This window comes from Anoplopoma fimbria, chromosome 8 (genome assembly GCF_027596085.1).
Source record: "Anoplopoma fimbria isolate UVic2021 breed Golden Eagle Sablefish chromosome 8, Afim_UVic_2022, whole genome shotgun sequence".
In the NCBI taxonomy this organism is placed as follows: Eukaryota; Metazoa; Chordata; class Actinopteri; order Perciformes; family Anoplopomatidae; genus Anoplopoma; species Anoplopoma fimbria.
In genome coordinates, this window is record NC_072456.1 from 17,387,487 (window position 1) to 17,408,678 (window position 21,192).

A 21,192-nucleotide genomic window follows, 5' to 3' on the forward strand; every position below is an offset into this window, starting at 1 on the left:
TTCAGAAGTAGGCCAGGAGCCGAGGGGCTGAGAGCTCGGCTGCTCCCTCAGAGGAGCGAGCCGGCCCCTGGAAACCGAGGTAAAGAATACTGTCAGCAGAATCGTGGTGAAACTGCCAAAGACGGATGTGTTGTTGACTAAACAGAGGAATGAGACTAATATGTGAACAAACATGGATATTTGTGAATGTCGAGTCAGGAGTAATTTTAAGGATCCAAGGAATTTCAGTAGGATATGATGCAATTGCATGAAAGAGATTTTCCTGTTGATGAAAGATTTTATACGTGTTTGAGCATATTTTAGATCAATCCCAGAATGCACTGAAGGTCCCTCATGTGTCTGCGTCCTCTGTAGGAGACAGATAACAACGAGACTTTATCTAAAAGCACTTTGTATTTCAGTCACACAGATTTAATAAACATTTAATTAACTAATCATCAAGATCAACTATGACAAGCTTCATCAACTCTAATTAAATCATAATTATGGGCACACCATCACCACCGCATGACTTTTTGAGTCTACATCCACACATTAAAAACGAAAACATAAATGTTTATTAAACAGAATCCAAATAGTGCAATAATTCATTAAAGATTGTAGAGGTTGTTGGACATATTTGCATGTCTACATTCATGTATTTGTTGAAAGTCAAGTGTAAGAAGTTCAATTTCAAACCCTTGGGGATTTCTGTGAGGTTATCAATAGCGGCTGCAAAAGCAACTTCCGCAGTAACTCCTGTGAATGGAAAACAGTGCCAATTATAGATGCCATCAACGTGGATGAAAGCGATTGTGTACAAGCAAAGGAAAACCTCTCAAGCCACAAACAGCAACTGGCAGCGCAAAAGTAACTTTCCAAACTCTTGAAGTCAAAGGGGACCCTTCAACGGCTCACTCTTTTCTTCCCCCAGCCTCTTTTGTCCTGTCCCCAACTTCAAATGTGCAGATTTGCGGCCCATGGGCGACTTAGATCTGGTCTCGTCGAGGTGAAAAATCCAATTAACCTGCAGCTCCAGCTGCCTCCGTTATAATTCCCTACCATAATTATGAAATTACCAGATGCAGGATTTCAAATGAAAAAGGGATGAGAGCGATTGGCTCAGAAAAAAAGATGAAATAAACCATTCTCAGCCAGTATACAGAGTTCCAATTTACCTCAAGGGGGAACAGCTAATTCTTCTGACTGGGTTTGAAGGTGAGACCTGCAGAAGCCCTTGTAATCACAATAAGAAATATCCCAACAAAAACACGAGGGTGTTTCCATTGCGATTAATGGATAGACTCTTGCCTGTTATGCATGTAGACTTTTGAAGTGTCAGTATATAAATCAACCATATAAGTCTAGACTACTCAAAGGAATATAACAACGTATTTTGGAGGACTGTGAGTATTAAATTTCATCTTTCTGTTGCCTTCTTCAGGGTGTTCAAATTACAACAAGAACAAGGTCATGAGCAGCACCGAGCGAGGTACAGTTTATGGCAATGTACATGATGTATAAAGTTTATTTATTGCATTTAAACTTTTTAAAAAGTTAAATTTAATAAATACAGTTTGATGCATAATTTGTTCATCCATTTACAACTAGTTTAAATTGTTGCTCCAGACTTTCAGGCTTAGTCCTGCAAAACAGTTATCCATTCATCCTTGAGCCACCGTGTCTTACCTTGCCCTTAGTGCCGGCCCTTTCTTTGCAATTCTCAATGAACATTCAAACCCCGAGCTACTGTAGCACACATACAAAATAATAAAAAGTCATTGATTCCTCTACTATAAATTCAGGGCTGGTTACCTCCAAACACCAAAATAAACAATTTCAATCATCCTGTAAGACAAACACATTTCCGTCTTGTCTAATAGAGACACACAGTGATTCACAATAAAATGAAACAGGAAATATTTAGAAAATGTAGTGGACTGCATAACTTAACATTTATTTTTAGATCACATAATTAGTCAGAAAGAATGTGTTTAATTATCCCTTTCAGGCTATTGAGAATATGTCAGTCTGTCTGTATGTCCATCTATCTGAACATAACACACTACTTATAAATATGTCCTGTAGATTTCAAAAGCTCACACTCAATAGTGCACTTCCTTGGGTCCTCAGCAATACACCCGCTAAGTGTGAACTCGCCAAGTGTGAAGTGTGAAGTCGATCAGATGAGCGGTCGTCGAGAATAGACACACAAAGGTCTATGCACATACGCACATAAAGACATAGATTCCTTTCATTCTAGTCAGATATGTCTGACTATGTGCAGAAAATGATGCATCAGAAACATCAAATAGCCTATAACACAGTTTCCCTACGCGATGGTACGAGTTATCGCATTGTTTCTCGGTAAATAGGCACCATGCCTTCTTTACTTCGTGTTCGGTTCCTTCGCAGCAGTGAGAGACTCTGTCTTATCAGTAAATCTAACTTTGGTCTGATAAACTCATTGGCACTCGCTGGAGGGAAGCCTTGAGCAATAACTACAGGATCTCCTGCCGTGTACAAGCTTCTGCAGAACAATAGAGATAACTCACACGGCACCTACTGTATGCTGAACCTCATGCAAACTAATCCATTATGCTGCCGTATCACACAGCATCAACATCTCCATTCATCATTCAGCAAGAAGGGGAAGCAACAACTTAATGGCCGCTCACCTACACTATTTGCTTCTTAGGGGGTGAATATTTCTCCATCTTTACATTCAAAGCGCTGTTGTCATTGTAAAAAAGCAAGTTCAGAGATAACAGAAAATGCACTTTAACTCTCAAGCTGAAGAGGACCTGCAATTTCAGATATCTACATTTGAACAAAACCATCAGACACAACAGAAGTTTGTTATTCTTTCTTGCAGGAACATTGTTCCAGTTGCAGTGTAGATGAAATGTAAGAGAGACCGTCCTTTATCTGGAAAATCAAAGGATCAATAATCAATTCTGAGCCTCTGCCTGTTCTTTCTCTGCACTGACGGCCTTCATAAGAGCCGGACGTGTTTAAAATATTCATACAAGTATTAAATACAACTCACATTATATGGGGATTATGTGAATGAAGCAACCATATAGGTTGACTACCAGCTATTGCCGGCCATTTGGTTTTACTTTAGAATTGAAAGAAATTCTTTGAAGGTCTCTTTTTCAAAGCATCAAGGAGACATTTCATGTTTCCTCTGCTCGCTAAAATGCATCTTGTCTTATACATTAGCCAAATAAAAGAGATTTAATAATACCTACAACCTACTTCAGGAATAAACCATACATTATTTGCTCAAAAGTATTTTAACTGCATGCTATTATAATGTCTAATGAAGCATGAATGTGTGAACTGTAATTGTTGGTGCAATATATATGCAAAACATTATGCATGATGCATTTTAGTTTCTATTTAAAATGATTAAGGCGTTAAGATCAATTGATTGGACTTTGGCCATGAAATCAAAGGATCAAACCACCTTGCCTCTGAACCACAAGCATTCACAGTGGGACATAAATGGGATCCATATCTGAGGCGATGGGCCCGGTACTGTTTATAATTGATAGGTAGAGGGAAAACAGTTGTAACCTTGAGTACAGGTGTGCAATGCAACTGAATATTGATCCAGAGTTTCCTTGCTGGTGGCAAAGGTGAAAAGAGACTATGAAGACAAGATATAAGATATATTATGAATGTCTCTGTTGGACTCTGTTTCTCATTAGGATTCAGGAGGGCCTTTGCAGGAGGAACCTTGTCATGCTAATCCTGGCCAAGTGGTCCCACAGGGTCCATGCAACTGTGAGCGAGCATACATCTCGAAGAACTCTGGTCTCTGATCTCTGTCATACTGCTTCCATTGCCTTTGTGTTGTCATTGTCCTATTTGTGTAGTAGTTTGTCTTAGTCAAATAATTGGTTAAGACACCAAAATCCACAGCTTGCTCCACTTCTCTTTTCACGTAAAAGAGGATAGGAACTGAAAGACCTGTCAAAACAGGCAGATATAATGTTTAGAATCGGTACGGATTCATCTATTGTTCCTCTTGGTTATGAAATAATTTGCATTCAGGTTTAATTTTATTAATGAATATTCATCTAGTTCATATGCTCAAATGCATTTATTCCTCTACCTAAAGCATGAAACATGGATGGATAAATCCATCTGAGAACACAAAGAGAGGATTATACTTCATGCTGTATAATTTAATGTGTACTGAACTGCAGGTCACTTTCAATATAGCATGAGTGAAGTGTTGTGAGATCTAATCTGTTTTCATTTTTATTAAAATGAGAATGCATTTCAAGGAATCATTGCACTTTTTTTGATTCATATCAACAGTTAATTTCACTCATGGCTTGCAGTACCAGAGTTACTGGTACCAGAGTACCAGAGCATTGTTCTGTCACTTGACTATTTGTAAATATAGATTTAATTGAAGGTCTGCAAATTTTATTTAAATAACCAATTTGGAAAATATAGAAACAGAGGCAGCTTAAAGTAAGGATTAAATACTTCATGCATATCATGTATAGAAGTTTCTCTAATCCAAGGTATGTAAGGTAAGTATGATTCTGAATCAAACATCGTTTGCGTATCATATGCTAAATTATCCTGAAAATATGACTGCAAAACCTTTTGGACGTGGTAGGATGTTGCTATAGGAGAGAACAACCGTGCAGTGCCATTGTTTCATTGTTGGAGGCATAGCCCTGAAATCAATCCACGGTAAATTTCTTAGCTGATGAAATTACTGGTATTACCTCTTTAAACTTCATCCATCTGATGTCTTACAAATAACAATAAGATGTCTTACCAATCATGTAAATTACATCTCAGATCCAATGGATCACATTGCAGATAGGAAGAGGGGAAACGCATTATGTTGACTGAAAAAGGGAGGACAAGCAATTAATGATATCTGAGCTGGGGTTTCATATCTCCAACAATCAAAAATAGATTTAAATGATCAGATGGTCTAATGTCAGGCTTGCTTCCACCTTCCCAGACATTTCTCTGTTAATACAGAAGGGTAAATTGCTTTGAGTTTATTTGTGATAATCATAGTATTGACACTCGATGCTATGAATGGTGCCCATTAAATGTTCTAGCAGAGACCCTGGAAATAGACTTTTAATTTGAATGTATTTCAATAACGTTGAGTGTAATGGATTATGGAAGCGCTGCCGCCTGATTGATTCGTTTCACCCTTTATGTACAGCACGAGTCAGGCCGCCACTGCAGATGTCCTTCCTGGGATAGCATTTAAATGACAGGCACTGGCCTGACTTTGCAACTGGATGCATGAGCCTACGGTGCAATGCAATCATTATGGTAAATGCTCATTGTGCTGTCTTTCTTGTGGGGACCTACAATATTTCCTCCCTGCGCATGCACTGTTAAAATGCATTAAAGCCAGAGCCAGAGGGATCCCAACAGATGTTGAATGGTTGTTTTGTCTTGAGTACATTGGGGGCTTTTTCAGCTTGAAGGTGATATCAGGTAGGAGCCACATTACGACTCAGTTTGATGTTATGGCTGACAGCTGTGGCTTGCAGATCAGTGAAATTAGATCTTCAGTAGATATTTGGAAGAACCATAGGGAGGCCATATTTTTGTGTTTTAAATTCAGTAGTTGTTGTGGGATAGACTAAGTTTAAAATGAAACATTCATATCAAAACTGTGGGTCTTTATTGAGCAGGGACAAAGTGAAGAAGACTAACATGCAGCTTTTTTAGCCCAGCAGGCATGCAAGGTTAAGCACCTAAATTCCAGAGGCCAAAAACCAGATGCTGTCACTGCCCACACTCACACTTGGTTTAAAAGTAATGACTGATGGGCATAGACTGTTCACCGGCTGATTGCAATCTGTGCATTAAATGGGGCCATTTCATCGCACAACTGCCAACACCCCTTTTGCATTAAGTTTGTAGAGCTGCTGATGCCATGTTGAGATTTGTCGTGGGATGGAAAAGCTAAGTCACTTACATTTGTATTCTCAGGGCAGCTCCAGTATCTGCAGGGTCTGTCTTTATGTGGCCAGTGCGCCAGCAGCACTGGAAGACAACCAGATGCAGAGAATCACAAGTTGAACTGAGGCCACGGCCATGGTATCAACATGTGTCATCTGGATAGACGTGTCAATTTAAGTGTGCCGCATACAATGTGTTGTGCCTTGAGCTGCACTCCCTGCATTAATTTCCTGTTGTCTGAGTTCAAAGTGTTTGTCACCCGGTGTCACTCACATTGCCGCCTCCTCTCTCTCTGCTCAGGGACCTCGCCACGATTGCAGGAAATGTTGTTTTCCCTTAACAGTACACTGGGTCACTTGGTCGATACTGGCAGAGGTCCGCTGGGGTCAGGGCGGCTGACAAGGGTGCCCACTGTTGCCACTGCATGATGAAATGCTCAGAGGATTTACGACTCTGAATGCGCCTGAACGAAGGAAAGATGGAGAGACACAAGCAGTAAAGACAACCGAATTTCTTCTCTGCAGAATTTCTCACTCTGCTGTGATCAATACATAATGGCCATGTGAAAGTGCAAGGCTGGTGGGCAAACTAGACGGCTGGACAAAACAAAGGTCCACTTGATTAAAACGGCACTGTAGATTAACGGGACCCTCTGTACAAATTTGCTCCGAGGCATTAATCAACAGTGGATAGACTACTCTGAATAATAAGCAAGGTGATTATACAGCATTGAAATGCCGCTCTTGTTGGGGATTCTTGGCATGAGCTGGTTTACAAGCCACTTGTTGGCTGAAAGTGATATAACAACACCAATCGTGAAACACAATAGTAAATCAGTGAGCAATCAGTGTGTTTCATTTACCTTCGTGATCCTTCCATGAAAACATGATTTGATTAATGGCTTTATGTAGCACCTGCAAGAAATCAGAGATTGCTTTAAAAAAAAAGGAAAGAAATGAAGGAACAGAAACACATTTTAGCATTTGATTCCTTCTTTGCGGAATTTTAACTTTATTTAACAAATATGTCCAATTTGCTTTGCAATTTAGTTAGATTCCTTTAAAAATAAGTATGACTGATAACTCAGATCCAAACACACAATTTTCTGACTGAATGTTTTAGCAGCAGCACTGTGCCCCACAAATTATGATTATCATTGCATGATTTATGAAATGGGCTTTTTTCTTTAGTATTCATTGTATAAATAATTTCATGCCTGACATCGCTTTTATTATCCTGTCTTTCCTGGTAGCCACTGAAAAATGCTCTGCAGTTGACAGTCAGTACTATGAATTACTGTGTATTCACCTTTACCCAACAGCTGTCCCCACAACTCATTTTTATCTTATAACACCCAATGCAAGCTGATTCACAGTGAAAGTAACAAACAGTAAATAAAAACACTCTCTGACATCAGACTCAAAACAATTTAGTGTACTTGTAAAGCACAACAGTTCAATAACAGCACAAACCTGCCAACCTAAGAAAAAGTATTGACTCGTAATATCTATATAATTGGCTCTGATTTGTAATATGACACCTTTCAGTGCTAGTTGCTATTTGACAGCGGGCACGATAATGAAAAGGTATCATTTTAGCACTTCCTGTAATTAACCTCATGAATATATATTGGTTTGTTAGTTTTTCCAGCATCTTAGATTTTCACCTTTGCATCTAATCAACACCCTCAGCAGCAACTCAGTGTTATTAAGTCACAACCCAGTAAAAGAAACTGCTGACTTATCCTTTCATAGTAACACCACATTTCTCTGCATGCAAAAATGACTTTTTATTACGAGTAAGCCAAATCTCTCAAGATAAAGTTGACGGCGTGAGACGGTGTCATTCTCAAAGTTCCTTGACGTCTCTTACTGACTGACAATGATCGTTTAAAATCCGCCTCACGGGATTGCAGCGCTCGAAGTAACGGAGATAAGCGCTAATTGGGGTCATATACTCCATGCTTAATTCCCCAGCCTTTATAATATCATGTACATGGTATCAGGAGTCTGCTCGGAGTCAATTTGGAGAATCCATTATATCATTTAGAAAATGTTGACAGCAGTCAATGAATATTAGAACAGCCGAGCCGTGTGCTAGCCACTTAAAAATGTTTGCAAGCGAGAGTATTAGCGGGGATTAGAAAAATTAATCTTGTAACAGTGCAAGCAGGTGACAGGGCGCTCCAACAACTCATTCCTACAGCATTTGAACTGGTCATAGTGGATTAAAAGAAAAGTTACACAGCTTTGTGTTTCAGCATTCTTGGCACCTTTTCTGCATGTCATCCTGTCCGTTTCATGTGATGTACAAATGTATGATGGATGTTAACGAGACAAGAAGGGCAAACGTTTCCACGTTTGTGTATCCAGCTATCTCTAGAGTAAGCACTCATTGACTGTTGTTATGGAAACTCTTTGTATTTTATTTTTACATTTCAATGTGATGGGTGAATGGGGAGTTATCAATACCTGGCACCGGGAAAAGGTTCTGACCAACGGGGCAAATAACATCTCAACTTTAGGACATAAATTCAGAGTCTGACAAATATAACGGCTTGTTCCCAAAGAGGGTACAAATGGCAAACTTGGCTGTGTTTGTGTGTTTTCCTTTTCTATCTCTGTGAGGATCGACGAGTTTTAGACCAACAAACAGTTTGTGCTACATTCAAAAGTTCAGATGTGAGGACCAGCCAGTGTGCCCTCACTTTGCACTTCTCAAGATGATTTATCTGTGTTTGTTCGTTGAATGGCCTCTCTATCAATTCTGATTCTATGTTGATCAAGATCACAGTATTGGGATAGTGCAATAAAAGGAAGGTACTTACATGGAATACAAAATAAAATAGGAGGGTTAAGAAGAGGTGGACCCAACAGAAAGAAGAAGAAATCATGAGTAGATTAAGAATTGGTCACAGCAACTTGGATCGTATACTAGTAGTATTCCTACTCGTCATTGTAGTCAGTGTCACGAAAAGGAGACAGTAGAACACGTCCTGATTTCAAGCAGTAAGTATAAAGATGTAAAAAAGAGCTCTGATTGCAGGAATACAGGGGCGAAGATGAGGAGAGGTCGAGAGTAAAGAGGTGACTGACAGTGGAGACTAACTGGAGGAGAGAAAAAGGATGTTTTTGAAAACAGCCAGACTATTTACATGGCTGCAAGAGTAAAGGATAACAGTGGATGATAAAACCCAGTAGGAGGCAGTAATGCAAATTCAAGGATACCAACTGACTGAAAAACCCAAAGAAGAAGTATCAGAAGAAGAAGTGTCTTTTTGAAAGAAGAGAAAAAGAAGTCTGTTGAAACTCTGGATCATATAAAACTCAACCCTTCCTCAGATGGCAACCTGCAAGCCAGCACCTTAGAAGTGGTAAGTGGTTTTCTTTAGTTCTTCATTAAATTCTCAATGTGTAGTCAACTCTTTTGTTACTTGAGATTAGAGTTTACATTTTCCTGTGGCAGTATTTAATGTAAATACTTTAGATATTCTCACTTGTTTTGTATTTGTACTCACACAAATATCTACCTTTTGCTTCACTCAAAGCAGTGCTGCTCCATCCTAGACCCTAAACCAAAACTTACACATTGACACAAGTACAAAACCAGACTTCTTCAATTCAGTTTCTTTCAGATTTGGCACTTAACAGCCACCTGGGTGGAATACTCCAAGCAGGTTTTGCTTACACAATTCATGAAATCTTTTTTATTAAAGGATAAATTTGTTCCCATGAGAAGGCAAACAAACAATTAATTACTCAGCTAACAAGTATGTATCCAAAGTCTGATACAGTAAAGCTTATTTCTCTGTCCCTTAGATGTGGTTTGCTATCCAAAAAACTTGAGCACTGTAGTTTATTGATTTATTTAATCCCACACATATTGTCCTGCTGCCATAAGCACTTAACCTGATGCACCAGATGGTTTGTTACACAGAACAATCAGAGGAGCTGTCATTGGATACTGTTAGAAAAGGGCAGGGACTTTCAAAAAGTACTTTGCAGTTGATTTGATGAACCATCCATCTGTCATCTGTCTCCAAACACTGGCTGAAGTCAGTCAGGAGAATGGCGAAAAACATCTTTTCTATCAAGGAAAACCTTCCGGGCCATTCTTTGCTCTTCTCTCGATTAAGAAATACTCTCCGGTTTTAATATAACTGATGCTTTTGCAGCATCTATGCTAACCTCATTGGAAGCCGCCATTGTTGTTTTGAACAAACAGTCGACTCTCCATGTCCCCTCACACACTTAAACCACGCTGCAGCTGCCAGTAGCTCCTCACAGGACGCTGATTAGTCAGGACACAAACTCATTACTTGGAGCAGAGACAGTTCAGAAACGCGACGGTACACTGAGAGTCAGTTTCCTGCATCGGTCACGAGTGTTTCTCCACTGCCCCTCCCCTTTAAGAGATTAGCGGTCTATTATCTCCAATGGCAGAGGTTTACGTGAGTACAGATTATGGCTGTCTTTCTTACTAGCTCCACAGTCCCCAATGTAAATATTGGACACATTTTTCACAAGCCACATATCTAACTAACATTCTGATACAAAAAATGGCTTTTTTCAAACACACAAATCTGTAGAATATTAACTTTGTTAGATAACTTTCTCTTTCTCAGTAACACACTCTTGCGAGATCTTGCAACTAACGTTCGCAGCCGCTCTAGCATAGTAATGCTCAATATTGCAGTGTAAATATCTAAAAGAAAATATATATACATGATGCAAATATAACCTTGTTTAAGGTCATGTTTAATCCATCCACACTAGTATCACAACACTTCCATGCGAGTGTGATCCCAGGTGAGGAAAAAACACAAAGTATGAAAATTACATTAAATAAAAACTTCCCCTTTAAGATTATAAATAGCATCAGGTTAAGGTCAGGGTTAGAACCTGCAGATATCTGTAGTTGAAACACAGCAAATCACAAGTTCAAGCATTGATCCCATGATCACACACAGCATGCAGCTTTGCCTCTTTAGGTTGCATTGCTGCTAAAAAAAAAAGCCTGCATTGCAGCCACAAGCCAACAACAGCACAACCTGAAAGCAAAGGTTAAATTGTTTTTAAAATTCAAGAGAAAGTCATAGTCAGTTGAAGGATGTGATTCGTTGTTTGCAGTGAATTTTGGCTGCAAATGTCTTTGCGTACTGGATAAAGAATATAGCCAGTTCTTATAAGTATATGAATAAAAACATGAGTGCGTGCATGTAAGCTTGTGTGAAGCCGTTACAGGACACAGATGAGCGGGGAGGTTCGGGTCACACAGAGTAAAGTGAGGAGAGGAAAGGGGGAGGCTAATGTGGAAATGAAGTGTCAATGTGTTTCACCTTCATTAGCAAGAGTCACCACACGTTCTCACCTGGCCTTAGTGTAGTTAACCATCGCTGCTGCCGCTGTGCATAATTACAAAGTGCAGTAAATGGAGAGAGACACGGGGTGACACTGGCCTTGGGAGGGAGTGGCTGTTGGAGAACATCATCTCTCATCAGTCATTTATTAGCCATTTTATCACTGCTGTCATAGAAAAAAAAAAAAAACTACAGTAACTCTATTTCTTAGAGTTTTTTATGTTCTGATTCAGACTTGAGGATTAAGGTCAATTAAGATCCAAATATAGTGTGATAGGTGTCGCAGTTATCGACACTGTATCACAAACATTCATGATGGATGAAGTCCTGGTGAAATCAATACATGGCCTGTAGATTTGATTTTTAATGTGGTTTTTTTCTGTTTCAGGTGTTGGCCCCTGCGATGGATCGGCAGCTGATCTTAGGTGTTTTCCTGTCTACTGGCTCAGCATTGATTGAGATCGACGCACAATGGATAAACCCTGAACATGCATAAGCAGGTAGAGAAAATGAATGAATGGAAAGATTGTTGTATGCACACACATCATGGTCAAGGTTTTCTTAATGACCAGATTCTCAGATTCCTTCATCAGTCCTTGTTATCCTTTTACTAAGTTTGTGTTTGATGTTTGACTATTTTTATGAGTATATTTCTGGTCCTTTGACAGAAAGGCAACATATAGTACTTTAGCATCAATACTGAGCCAGTAGAGCGTAAAATCCATGGATAGTTTAAATAAACCAGATGACAGAGAAATAGGTTTGCTGTTTAAACTTGCCAAAAACTGGTGCTTCCAGTGGCCTTAGTGGTTAAGAGGCATACAACCGCAACTCCCATGGTCTGACACTGGCCAGGGTCACTCCCCTCTTCTCCTGTTTCAGGCCGTTGTCTACACTGTCAGCTGCCCAATGAAGGCAAAATCCCTGAAAAAAGATGGCAAAAAATAAAAATGAGTTGGGTAATTATGTTGGTAGTGGAAGAAGCTAATTAACTCAAAAGTAACTTTTTGCTCCACCATCCTGTGTCACTTCTCTTTTTCTCTCTTTAATGACAAATGGAAGAAACTAGCGAGCTGTGCTGACGTAAAAGCATTTCACATTACAGCAGCAACAGATTTGATGTCACATTTACTGTAAGTTTGTCATTCAGAAATGAACACAACAGTGTACATTGAACTACATAACAAAGGACAAGGCTGCAAATAATTTTTTTATACTGAGAAAGTGACAGCCATGTAGAAGACCTACATTTCTTTCTAAAACTCTGTATTGAACATAAACAGTCTTCTGTCTGCCAGAAACTATTCAGCCGATATGTCTTTCTGAGTGTTTCTGGGAATACGCTTTTTATAGAAACACCATCATTATTACAATTTGTCACTTTAAGACACCTGGGTGCTTGATAAATATGAATCTGTCACATAATGCAGTGCATTTTTCTTTGACTGACCAATATGAAGTTGCTGAAATCTTCCTCAGTCACTTTAGGTCTCACATCACCACAGGGCTTCTCAAGAGTGTGTAAAAGTACTATACAGACATGGAAACAATAACAATTAAAATCCAATAAGATAAACATAAAGAAGACATGAAATAGATAAATGAATTAGACAATTGAATGCACAAGACTGAAACAAGCAAATACAACAATAAAACAGGCATCAAGTCATTGAGATGACATTGAGATACTCGCAGACATGCTTAATGATGAGCCACAGCTTTTCCTTTTTGTACATTTATTTGTCCTTATTTTATGGCAGAGGGTTTTTATTGCTGCAGCTGTTGTTTTCCATGTCATTTGTATTAAGGAATGAGGCAGCATCCTCTCCCATCATTGGAAACACTGACACCGCTGTGATTTATAATCCCTGTGAATAATTTGCAAAACGTTCAATCTCTCTCTCCGTACGAGATACACTGATATAAACCTCCTCATTTAAGACGTCTCGTGGGATGTTCAGGGCAGAATCTCTTTCAATGCGGTCGCTGCAGGCTGGAGGCACGGTCGGCTGCTCTGGGCTTGTTAAGAGCATTGTCATTAGTTCTTTACTTTATTTAGAAAAAATAAAATAAGCCTTTATGGTAAAGTAATGTTTCCAACAGTAATATAAGTGAGTTTTTTTTTTTGCTTGCTTCAGTGCTACGCATCATGAAACTGTAATAGGAAGTGTATTTCAAAATGACATGGAAATGTTTGTGTGGACAGATATGCAGACCTCGTGCTCAAGCTACTGGGTATGTTTTTCTTTATTTGCATTGCCGCATAGATAAATCACTTGACACCTTTATAGTTTGTGCTATGGACTATAGAGAATTGCTTTTTTTCTGGAAGAATGCAGTACCTTTGTGTACATAACCGTGTGCTGGTCGATTTATCATCAGACAGTAATTTAAGTAATTAGGGCAGTGATAAATCTAATTTTTTAAAAGGTTTAGGGGCAATAATGTGCTATTGAATAGAAGTTTAAGGAGTGTTTTACACAAAGAAGCAGCAACTGCAGAACGACAATGCCATGTATCTTAAGTTTTAAGATGTGGTAATAGCATCGTTAGGAAATAAAGAAAAATTAACATAGCTCCCAGGTTCATTTCAAATCTGTATCACATTTATTTGTCTCTTTCTGTTCAAGCAATTGAGTAAATATTTTGTTTACAATACCAAAGCTAGATAGCACATCAGCTCAAGGGTTGTATCAAAAGTGCCCTTCTTTTCCTACCCTATATTTTGGAGACAATTCGTAGATACAACAGTCCTGATCTCCTCTGAGGCGTGCCCCAGATGAAACAAAGCATACACCTCAATAGGTCTCCATGGGACTTGCGGCTATCTGACTGGCTCTTGGAAGATTGACAAGTGAGCATTATTTTTCACAGGAAAGTGGCAGGCGGTCCCTCATGTGATGTGGAGGCATGCAGAGGGCTGCTCTCGATCTTTCTCTTCATGTGTCTTTCTTTCTTTCTTTTTTAACAACTCCGCTATTCAACCGGGCCTCTGAGCATTTAAATGATCAGAATTCTGCAACATGGCTGTCTGCCCCCGTGCTGTCAAATTTGGACGGATATGTTTCAGCAAGTGAGAGAGGTAGACATGGACGATACACACACACACATTACACAGACCCATACACGCACACACAAACACACACACACACACGCACACACACATTTGCTCACAAGTCCAGCGTCGCTTCCCTAGACAGGCAAACGCCTCTCGGCATACCCGGCAGTTGAGCCGGGCAGAAAAGTGGAAAAATGTGCTCCTCAGTGGAGATTCAGTCAGTCATACAGCTGTCCAAAACCAGCAGCTATCTGTTCAGAGGGCAAAAGGCCAGAGTCTTTTTATTCAACTTTCAGTCATTTGTCAGCTATGAAATCTAAAGTGAATAACCTTTTATCATTTGGGGTTTCACAGGAAATAACTGCTCTTAAATGGCCCTCGATAGTTTAATTTAATAAGTCCCACTTTAAGATTTAAGATGACTATGTTCTTGATGTAAAAAGTTTTCAAACAGTGACCTATTGGTTTGAGAATGACAGGCCAAAACATGAAAGATAGAAAGGATTTGATAGAAAAACTTGTCCTGTATTTTTTGTATCAGTGGGTCAAGAAAACCCCCTAAGAACACACTGTCCATATACACTGTAACTGGTGCTCTTTAAGAACATATGTGACTATACCCTAAATTAGATGGTCAATTGTATCTTCAAATACAAATTTCCAATTATACACCACAGCCATATGACACAAAACAACACAAATATGTACATGGATCTGAACCGGTAGCTTTTGGATATTGCTGAGCGCAGATGTCACTGTCAACACAGACTGATTAAAGCTGATAAGAAAATAAATAAGCCACAGGCAGTCATTGTTATTGACAACACCATAGTGTGCCTCTAGTGAGCCAGAGCTTGCCAATTTTCTGAAAAAAGGCACAATTTAGTCAGCGAGGCTAGATCTGTCTCTGTGCCTGCCTGCTGGCACTGAAGGGAATATGGCTTCCTCCCGTGCTCTTATCGCTCGTCATTTGAATAAAACATGTTTATGTTACTATGCTAAATAGTGGCATGCTCAAGAACTCATTTTAAGTGGTGGTGATCTGTCCCCATTTAAAATAAATAAGAAACTTGTTGAAAATGAACACTGACAGAAAGCTGAGCCGTGACAATGGTCCACAGACACGTCACAGCAGCAGGTGTCACCTTTCAGCATTAACCATTTTAAGTGATGTGACTTAGTGGGCAACACTGCAAGTATCCCTTCCTTTTAAAGTGAATTTAATGAAACTTGGCACAATAAACTAATTCTGGAAGGCACACTTGTGTCACAAGCAAGTGGTTTCATTTACGGAGCCAATAAGTCCTGTTTTCTTTTTTTCTCAAGTCAGACAGAGGAACAGAGAATGACACAGAGGAGCCGACAATGACTGCATCTGCCTGCCTGCTCCTATATACATCAGTCTGAACAGAAATGCCTTGTGGGTGGTAAATAAGCTCACTGTGTGCTGGGCCGCTGCCAGCACTGATCGATCTGGAAATGTTATCTTTGGATGATTTATCTGGAGGCAGCTATTTTTGTCTGCATTTTTTAAATTATTATTCTAATACTTTAATGAAATCTGGAACATCTTTCATATCTCCACTGACTGAATTGAATTTTTGCAAATATAACACCGACCCGAGATAGCAGAGTGCATTTCAGTTCGTTAGCCGGTCTTTCAAAAAAAAATTATCTCATGCATATTAATCACAGCTAGCATAATATCTAAAACACTGTAGTGGATTTGTGCTGCAAATCTGATGGCAGGGAGCAGTGCCACGGTTAAATTTGCTCCAAATGTGAGCCTGGTCTTGAGCTTACCCGGTCACCTGGACAGGATGTTAATAAATTGCCACAGAGCAACCTCTCCATATCTAGATGTGAAGCTTTCGCTGGTCAGCAGAACATGTGTCTGCTTATGCTGAGAGATGTCACAACCTGCCTTCCCTGCCCCTCGCAAACAGACTGGAGAAAATTGACATATTGGTCACAAATAGTTTCATCTGCCGGGGAAATCCAATATCCTCAGGATATCTCTGGGAATCATCCGTTTCCCCATGTGCATGGGATTCTGAAGAGACCTTAGAGTCCTGAAGCAGGATATGTAAGCATTATGATGGCTGTGATACACAACATTGACATTCTGAAAACAGCCTGTTCTGTGGATTTTCACAGGGGTAATATTGAACAAATCAAATATACTGTATCTTGACAGTGATCTAAATCCTCAGAGCCCTTTTCTAACTATTTGGGTATGAGATGCATCACTAACTTTCGTCAGAAGTGCCTCCGCATGTCATGCTGTTGACTTTAACCCTATTGAAACTGTCTAAAGGGATAGATTGAGTTTCATTTGTTGGAAAAGTTCAATTTAGTGGGTGAATTGCATTTTTCTTCTAAAGTTTGAAAGTTGAAATCACACCATGTTATGTGCCCTGTATTTGTTAGACTTAAATAAACAAGGAATACATTTTCTTGCATAAGCCTAATGCAACCAAGTGTTAGGTTTCGGATCCATCGTAATGATAGTTGGCAGGGTTGAGGGTGGGGAACAGCTGTAGGATCACCATGTGTGCCCAACTAGCAAGCAAAGTATGTGTGTGGGAAATATATGCCAAGGATTCTTTCACTGCTGGCTGTTGAAAATGTCCTTCACAGCGCCTAATTCACAGATAGCCCACAAAGGAAGCAAGGTCTGACATGACTAATCTCCTAATTCTCTGACAAGTAGATAATGTGTTGCACAAAGAAGAAGAAGGAGGATAGAGTACAAAGACACTGCAATAGCTTTAGTAGTGTTTTTGAAGTGTTGCATAGATGAAAACTATAATTGTCTTTTTTTTTTTCGTTGCAAAACACTAAATGCCACCCTAGGCCACATTAGTCTGTCCGAGATGCATCTTCAAAACAACATGGAGGGAAGCTGCAGTTTCAATGAGACAGCTGAATAAGACCTCAATCCATAAAAAGTGGTGTTTTTCTACACTTTTTATTCAAGCCACAGCACTGCACACTTACTTGTTAGAAGAAGATCAAAGACCTGGTGCTAATTAATATTGTGTTCAGGGGTGTACTTTACCTGGATGAAAGGCTTCATGATTAGGAATTATCCTTGTTTCATGTGCAGGAGGGATTCAAGACATGTTGCACAGCCATGTTTACTGGTAGAAAAATAAACACGTTGTTGTGTTTTTAAAAGAAGCCTTTTCAGACAAAAAAGTAGAACTAACTACATATTTTTGTCATGAGTATAGAATGGCCGATAGTGCTTCTTTTGCTTTAACTATCGGTGGTTACAGTTTGAATCACTTAGTTAGAAACCACTGTGACACAAAGATAACTTCTTTTTACTGTCATTAGCCAAGCTATAGTAGCAGAATGGCTCTAGGGATGGCAATGTCAGTTTTTTCAGTCCGTCCACCACATAATTCCAGACTGAAATATCTAAATTATGGGAAGAATTGGCATGGAATTTTGAGCAGAAATTCTTGGTCCCTGGAGGATAATACCAGCTGACTTTGGTGATCCATTGACTTTTCCTCAGGCACCACCATGAAATTGCCATTTGTGGTGTCAAGTGAAATGTCTCAACAACTATTGGAAGAATGTTCACGTTAGGATGAACCCACATAACATTAATGATATCTCAATTTCCACCATCAGGTCAGTATTCTAATTTGTCCAATGCTTTCGTTTATAACTAAATACCTGCAAAACTGACTTATCAGCCTCAGATGTACCATTCCAATACCCACACTACCATACTTTTTTATAGATTTAGTATGTCCCATTACATTCAAATGCAAAATAAGGAAAATATCAGAATGTCCTACTGTATCTTGTCATGCATTCTGGGTATTTTGACCCACAATCCTCTGCGCAGTGGATGTATGAGCAAGAGGGTCAAAGCTCAAGGTGCATTTTTATTAGGAAGGTTGTATGTCCCAATTGAAGGCATTCTGCATGCAACATTACCTACTTTGTAAAAAATTATGCAATTTGGAATGCAGACTTTCTGTTTAATATGGTGACCATGGTGAACATTATACCTGCTAGATATCAGCATGCTAGCATTGTCATTGTGAGCATGTTTGTCCAGACGCAAACCATATATTATACTGTTTTAACATATAGTATACAGACTCTACCACTTTTTTACAAACAGGATGTCAATTAAACTGAAACTTGAAATAAAACCAATGAATAGAAATATTTTCTGCTGTGAGATGCTCCTTCATTTCCTTTGTGCATTTCATTGTGGGAGAGTAGTGTGCATCAACACCCGACACAAGATTGAGAGTATTTAGTATGCATATTGTCTGCTTTGAGCATACTTTACTTTGCCACTTCTCTTATGTGTGAATACGCCACATAGTCAAAACCCTTGAATCTGTATGTATCTGTTTGAATTTGATAAAGCTTTTAGTTTAAGTAACTTCTAGCTGATGTTGAAGAGGTTACATTCAGAATTGGAGTTTTTCCTCGAGAATGCATGGAAGTTGATGGACACAATTACTGTTTAGAGATTAGAGAGCTTTCTGTTACAGGGGAGTCTCTGTAACCATCAGCCCACCCTGTCACACACACACACACACACACACACACACACACACACACACACACACACACACACACACACACACACACACACACACACACACACACACACACACACACACACACACACACACAGAGTCAGCTACTGTATGCATGCACACTGTCAACAAGCGCACATACAGAGAACAAACACAACATATTTCACTGGCAGTGCAGCAGGTGACTTTGCTACATGTCATTAGGCCATGTGGAAACGTCTTTATTTGAAAATATGCTGTAAGGAGGCACACATTCATCATCCTGACTGTGTTATCTTCTGAGTCATGCGCTCATATGCTGAAAGACTATGCCGCACAGAAGCAGCAGAAGGAAGAAAAACCTCTTCAATTTACAGCTGCGCTTCTCCCCTGCTGGGTCTGCATGTACAGCATCAATCCATTCACAGTAGGGAAATATTACACAGTCAACACAAGAGGAAACAGAGAAACAAACATGCTCAATATACATATCAGAGATTTCATGCAGTCGCTAATAGTCTCCACAGTTTCTCTTTTCTTGTTCTCTATTTCTTTCCCCTCTCTCCATGTTGCTCTCCCCATAGATATGTCAAAGTCTTATTTCCATGTCCTGGCGCCACTTATACTCAAGGCAAACACAGGGCGGTATGTGTTGATGATTGTCAGCAGTGGCCATTTATCATCTGTCAAGCTTCTGTCCTCTGAGGAGGTAAATACACCCAGTGAATTATGGTTGTTTTAGTCTGCAGGCGGAATCCCACATGACAGCCAGCAGAAGGCCGTGACAAAATCGTTTATGAGGAAATAGTTTATCATGGCCATGGTAAACAGTGTCCATCACACATGAGAAGAGCAATGGATGTATGACTTTGACGGGGAGAAACTTGGAGTGGAGACATTTGAGAGCTGAAATGGAGGCATGAAGGATGTTATTCAATGTGATGGGGGGGAAAACAACATAATCATCATGGTTTCTGTTGTGTCTCATTTTGTTCAATGTTGGATCCATCCATGTGTGTGAATATTGGTGGATCTGTCTTGAAAATAGGGACGGAGTACGGTAGGGATTATAATTCATATCAAACTCAAAGCTGTGTTTTCCTCGTCAAAGGGAGGACTGTTTGTTCAGCTTCTGTGTGCCTCGAGTTTCCACTTCCCATGGATCACAGATTTGACAGACTTTTATGGTCAAATATTTTTTTTTTTCTGTTCTTGTGAATTATCTAGTGTAATTCTCACAGAGGTGGAAGTAGAATTGGAATCACTTGCTGACGTAAAATAGAAATATGAAGTATTCTCTGTTTAAAGTAAGAGTCCTCTATTCCAAATTTAGTGTAAGCAAGCAGCAGAATGTTAAAGTTTCAAAAGTATTTGGTATGCAGAGTGGCCCCTTCTAGAGGGCCATATTATTGTATGTATATGATTGTATTATCATGTGCACTACTGTGTTAACAACCTTTTAATGTAATATTAAATAATTTATTCACTGTTGTGCAGTTTATTTACATAATTTATTTTTAAAGTGGTAATGTATTTTGTAAAATATTAACCTACATTATAACAGTTAACCATGGCTGTCAAATAGTTTATATTTAATGAATAAGGAACATATAATGCAAGTACTTGAGCCAACATGTTTATGGTGATTGTACCTTGATGGTAAAAACGTTAAAGTGTCTCTAGTATGATTAACATTAACATGAGAACATCTAAAGAAGCTCATTTAATGCATAGAAAATACATTATTTCCAGTTGAGGTTTGCAAACCAGAGACATGTTATCACAGAAGTATAAGCCACATTCCTGGTGGGAAGTCTTTTGAGCAGTTCAGCCAGATGACTGCATGGTTGCATTGCAGCAAGTTCTACCTCGTTCTACCTCGTGCGCCCTCTGGACCCCTCCACGGCCAAAAGCAAAGATGGCTACAGACAAAATGCCGACCTCAAGGCTTCAAAACAGCATCAGGCAACAATGGGTGACCTCCCAGTTGCTACGTCCACTGCTTTTACAGTTTATGGAATGTGTCTGAAAATGTTTTTAAAAGGATTTTTCTGAAAGCACTAAAAGCTGTAAGGTGCTGTTAATGATGGCACATCACTCTAGAATTTTGCACTTTTTGTCAGAGTTGGTCATCTTCTAAATCTAAGTGTTGATGTTGAAACCCTAAACCGTTGCCAGCAACATCTGTATGCTGGCAGGTGCTTGTCAAGCTAGGACATAATATGGTTTAGTCTGACATCCAGTCAGCCCACAGCAAAAGTTGCTCATCACTCACC

General features: G+C 39.4%; 1 long non-coding RNA gene across 1 annotated transcript; it reads left to right on the plus strand.

The window, feature by feature from the left end:
• Positions 1 to 9,231: 9,231 nt before the first annotated feature.
• On the plus strand, positions 9,232 to 19,960 carry LOC129095133 (uncharacterized). Its single transcript, XR_008531375.1, has 3 exons — positions 9,232 to 9,316; positions 11,691 to 11,802; positions 19,659 to 19,960. It is a non-coding gene; the product is annotated as an uncharacterized LOC129095133 (long non-coding RNA).
• The last annotated feature ends 1,232 nt before the right edge of the window (positions 19,961 to 21,192 follow it).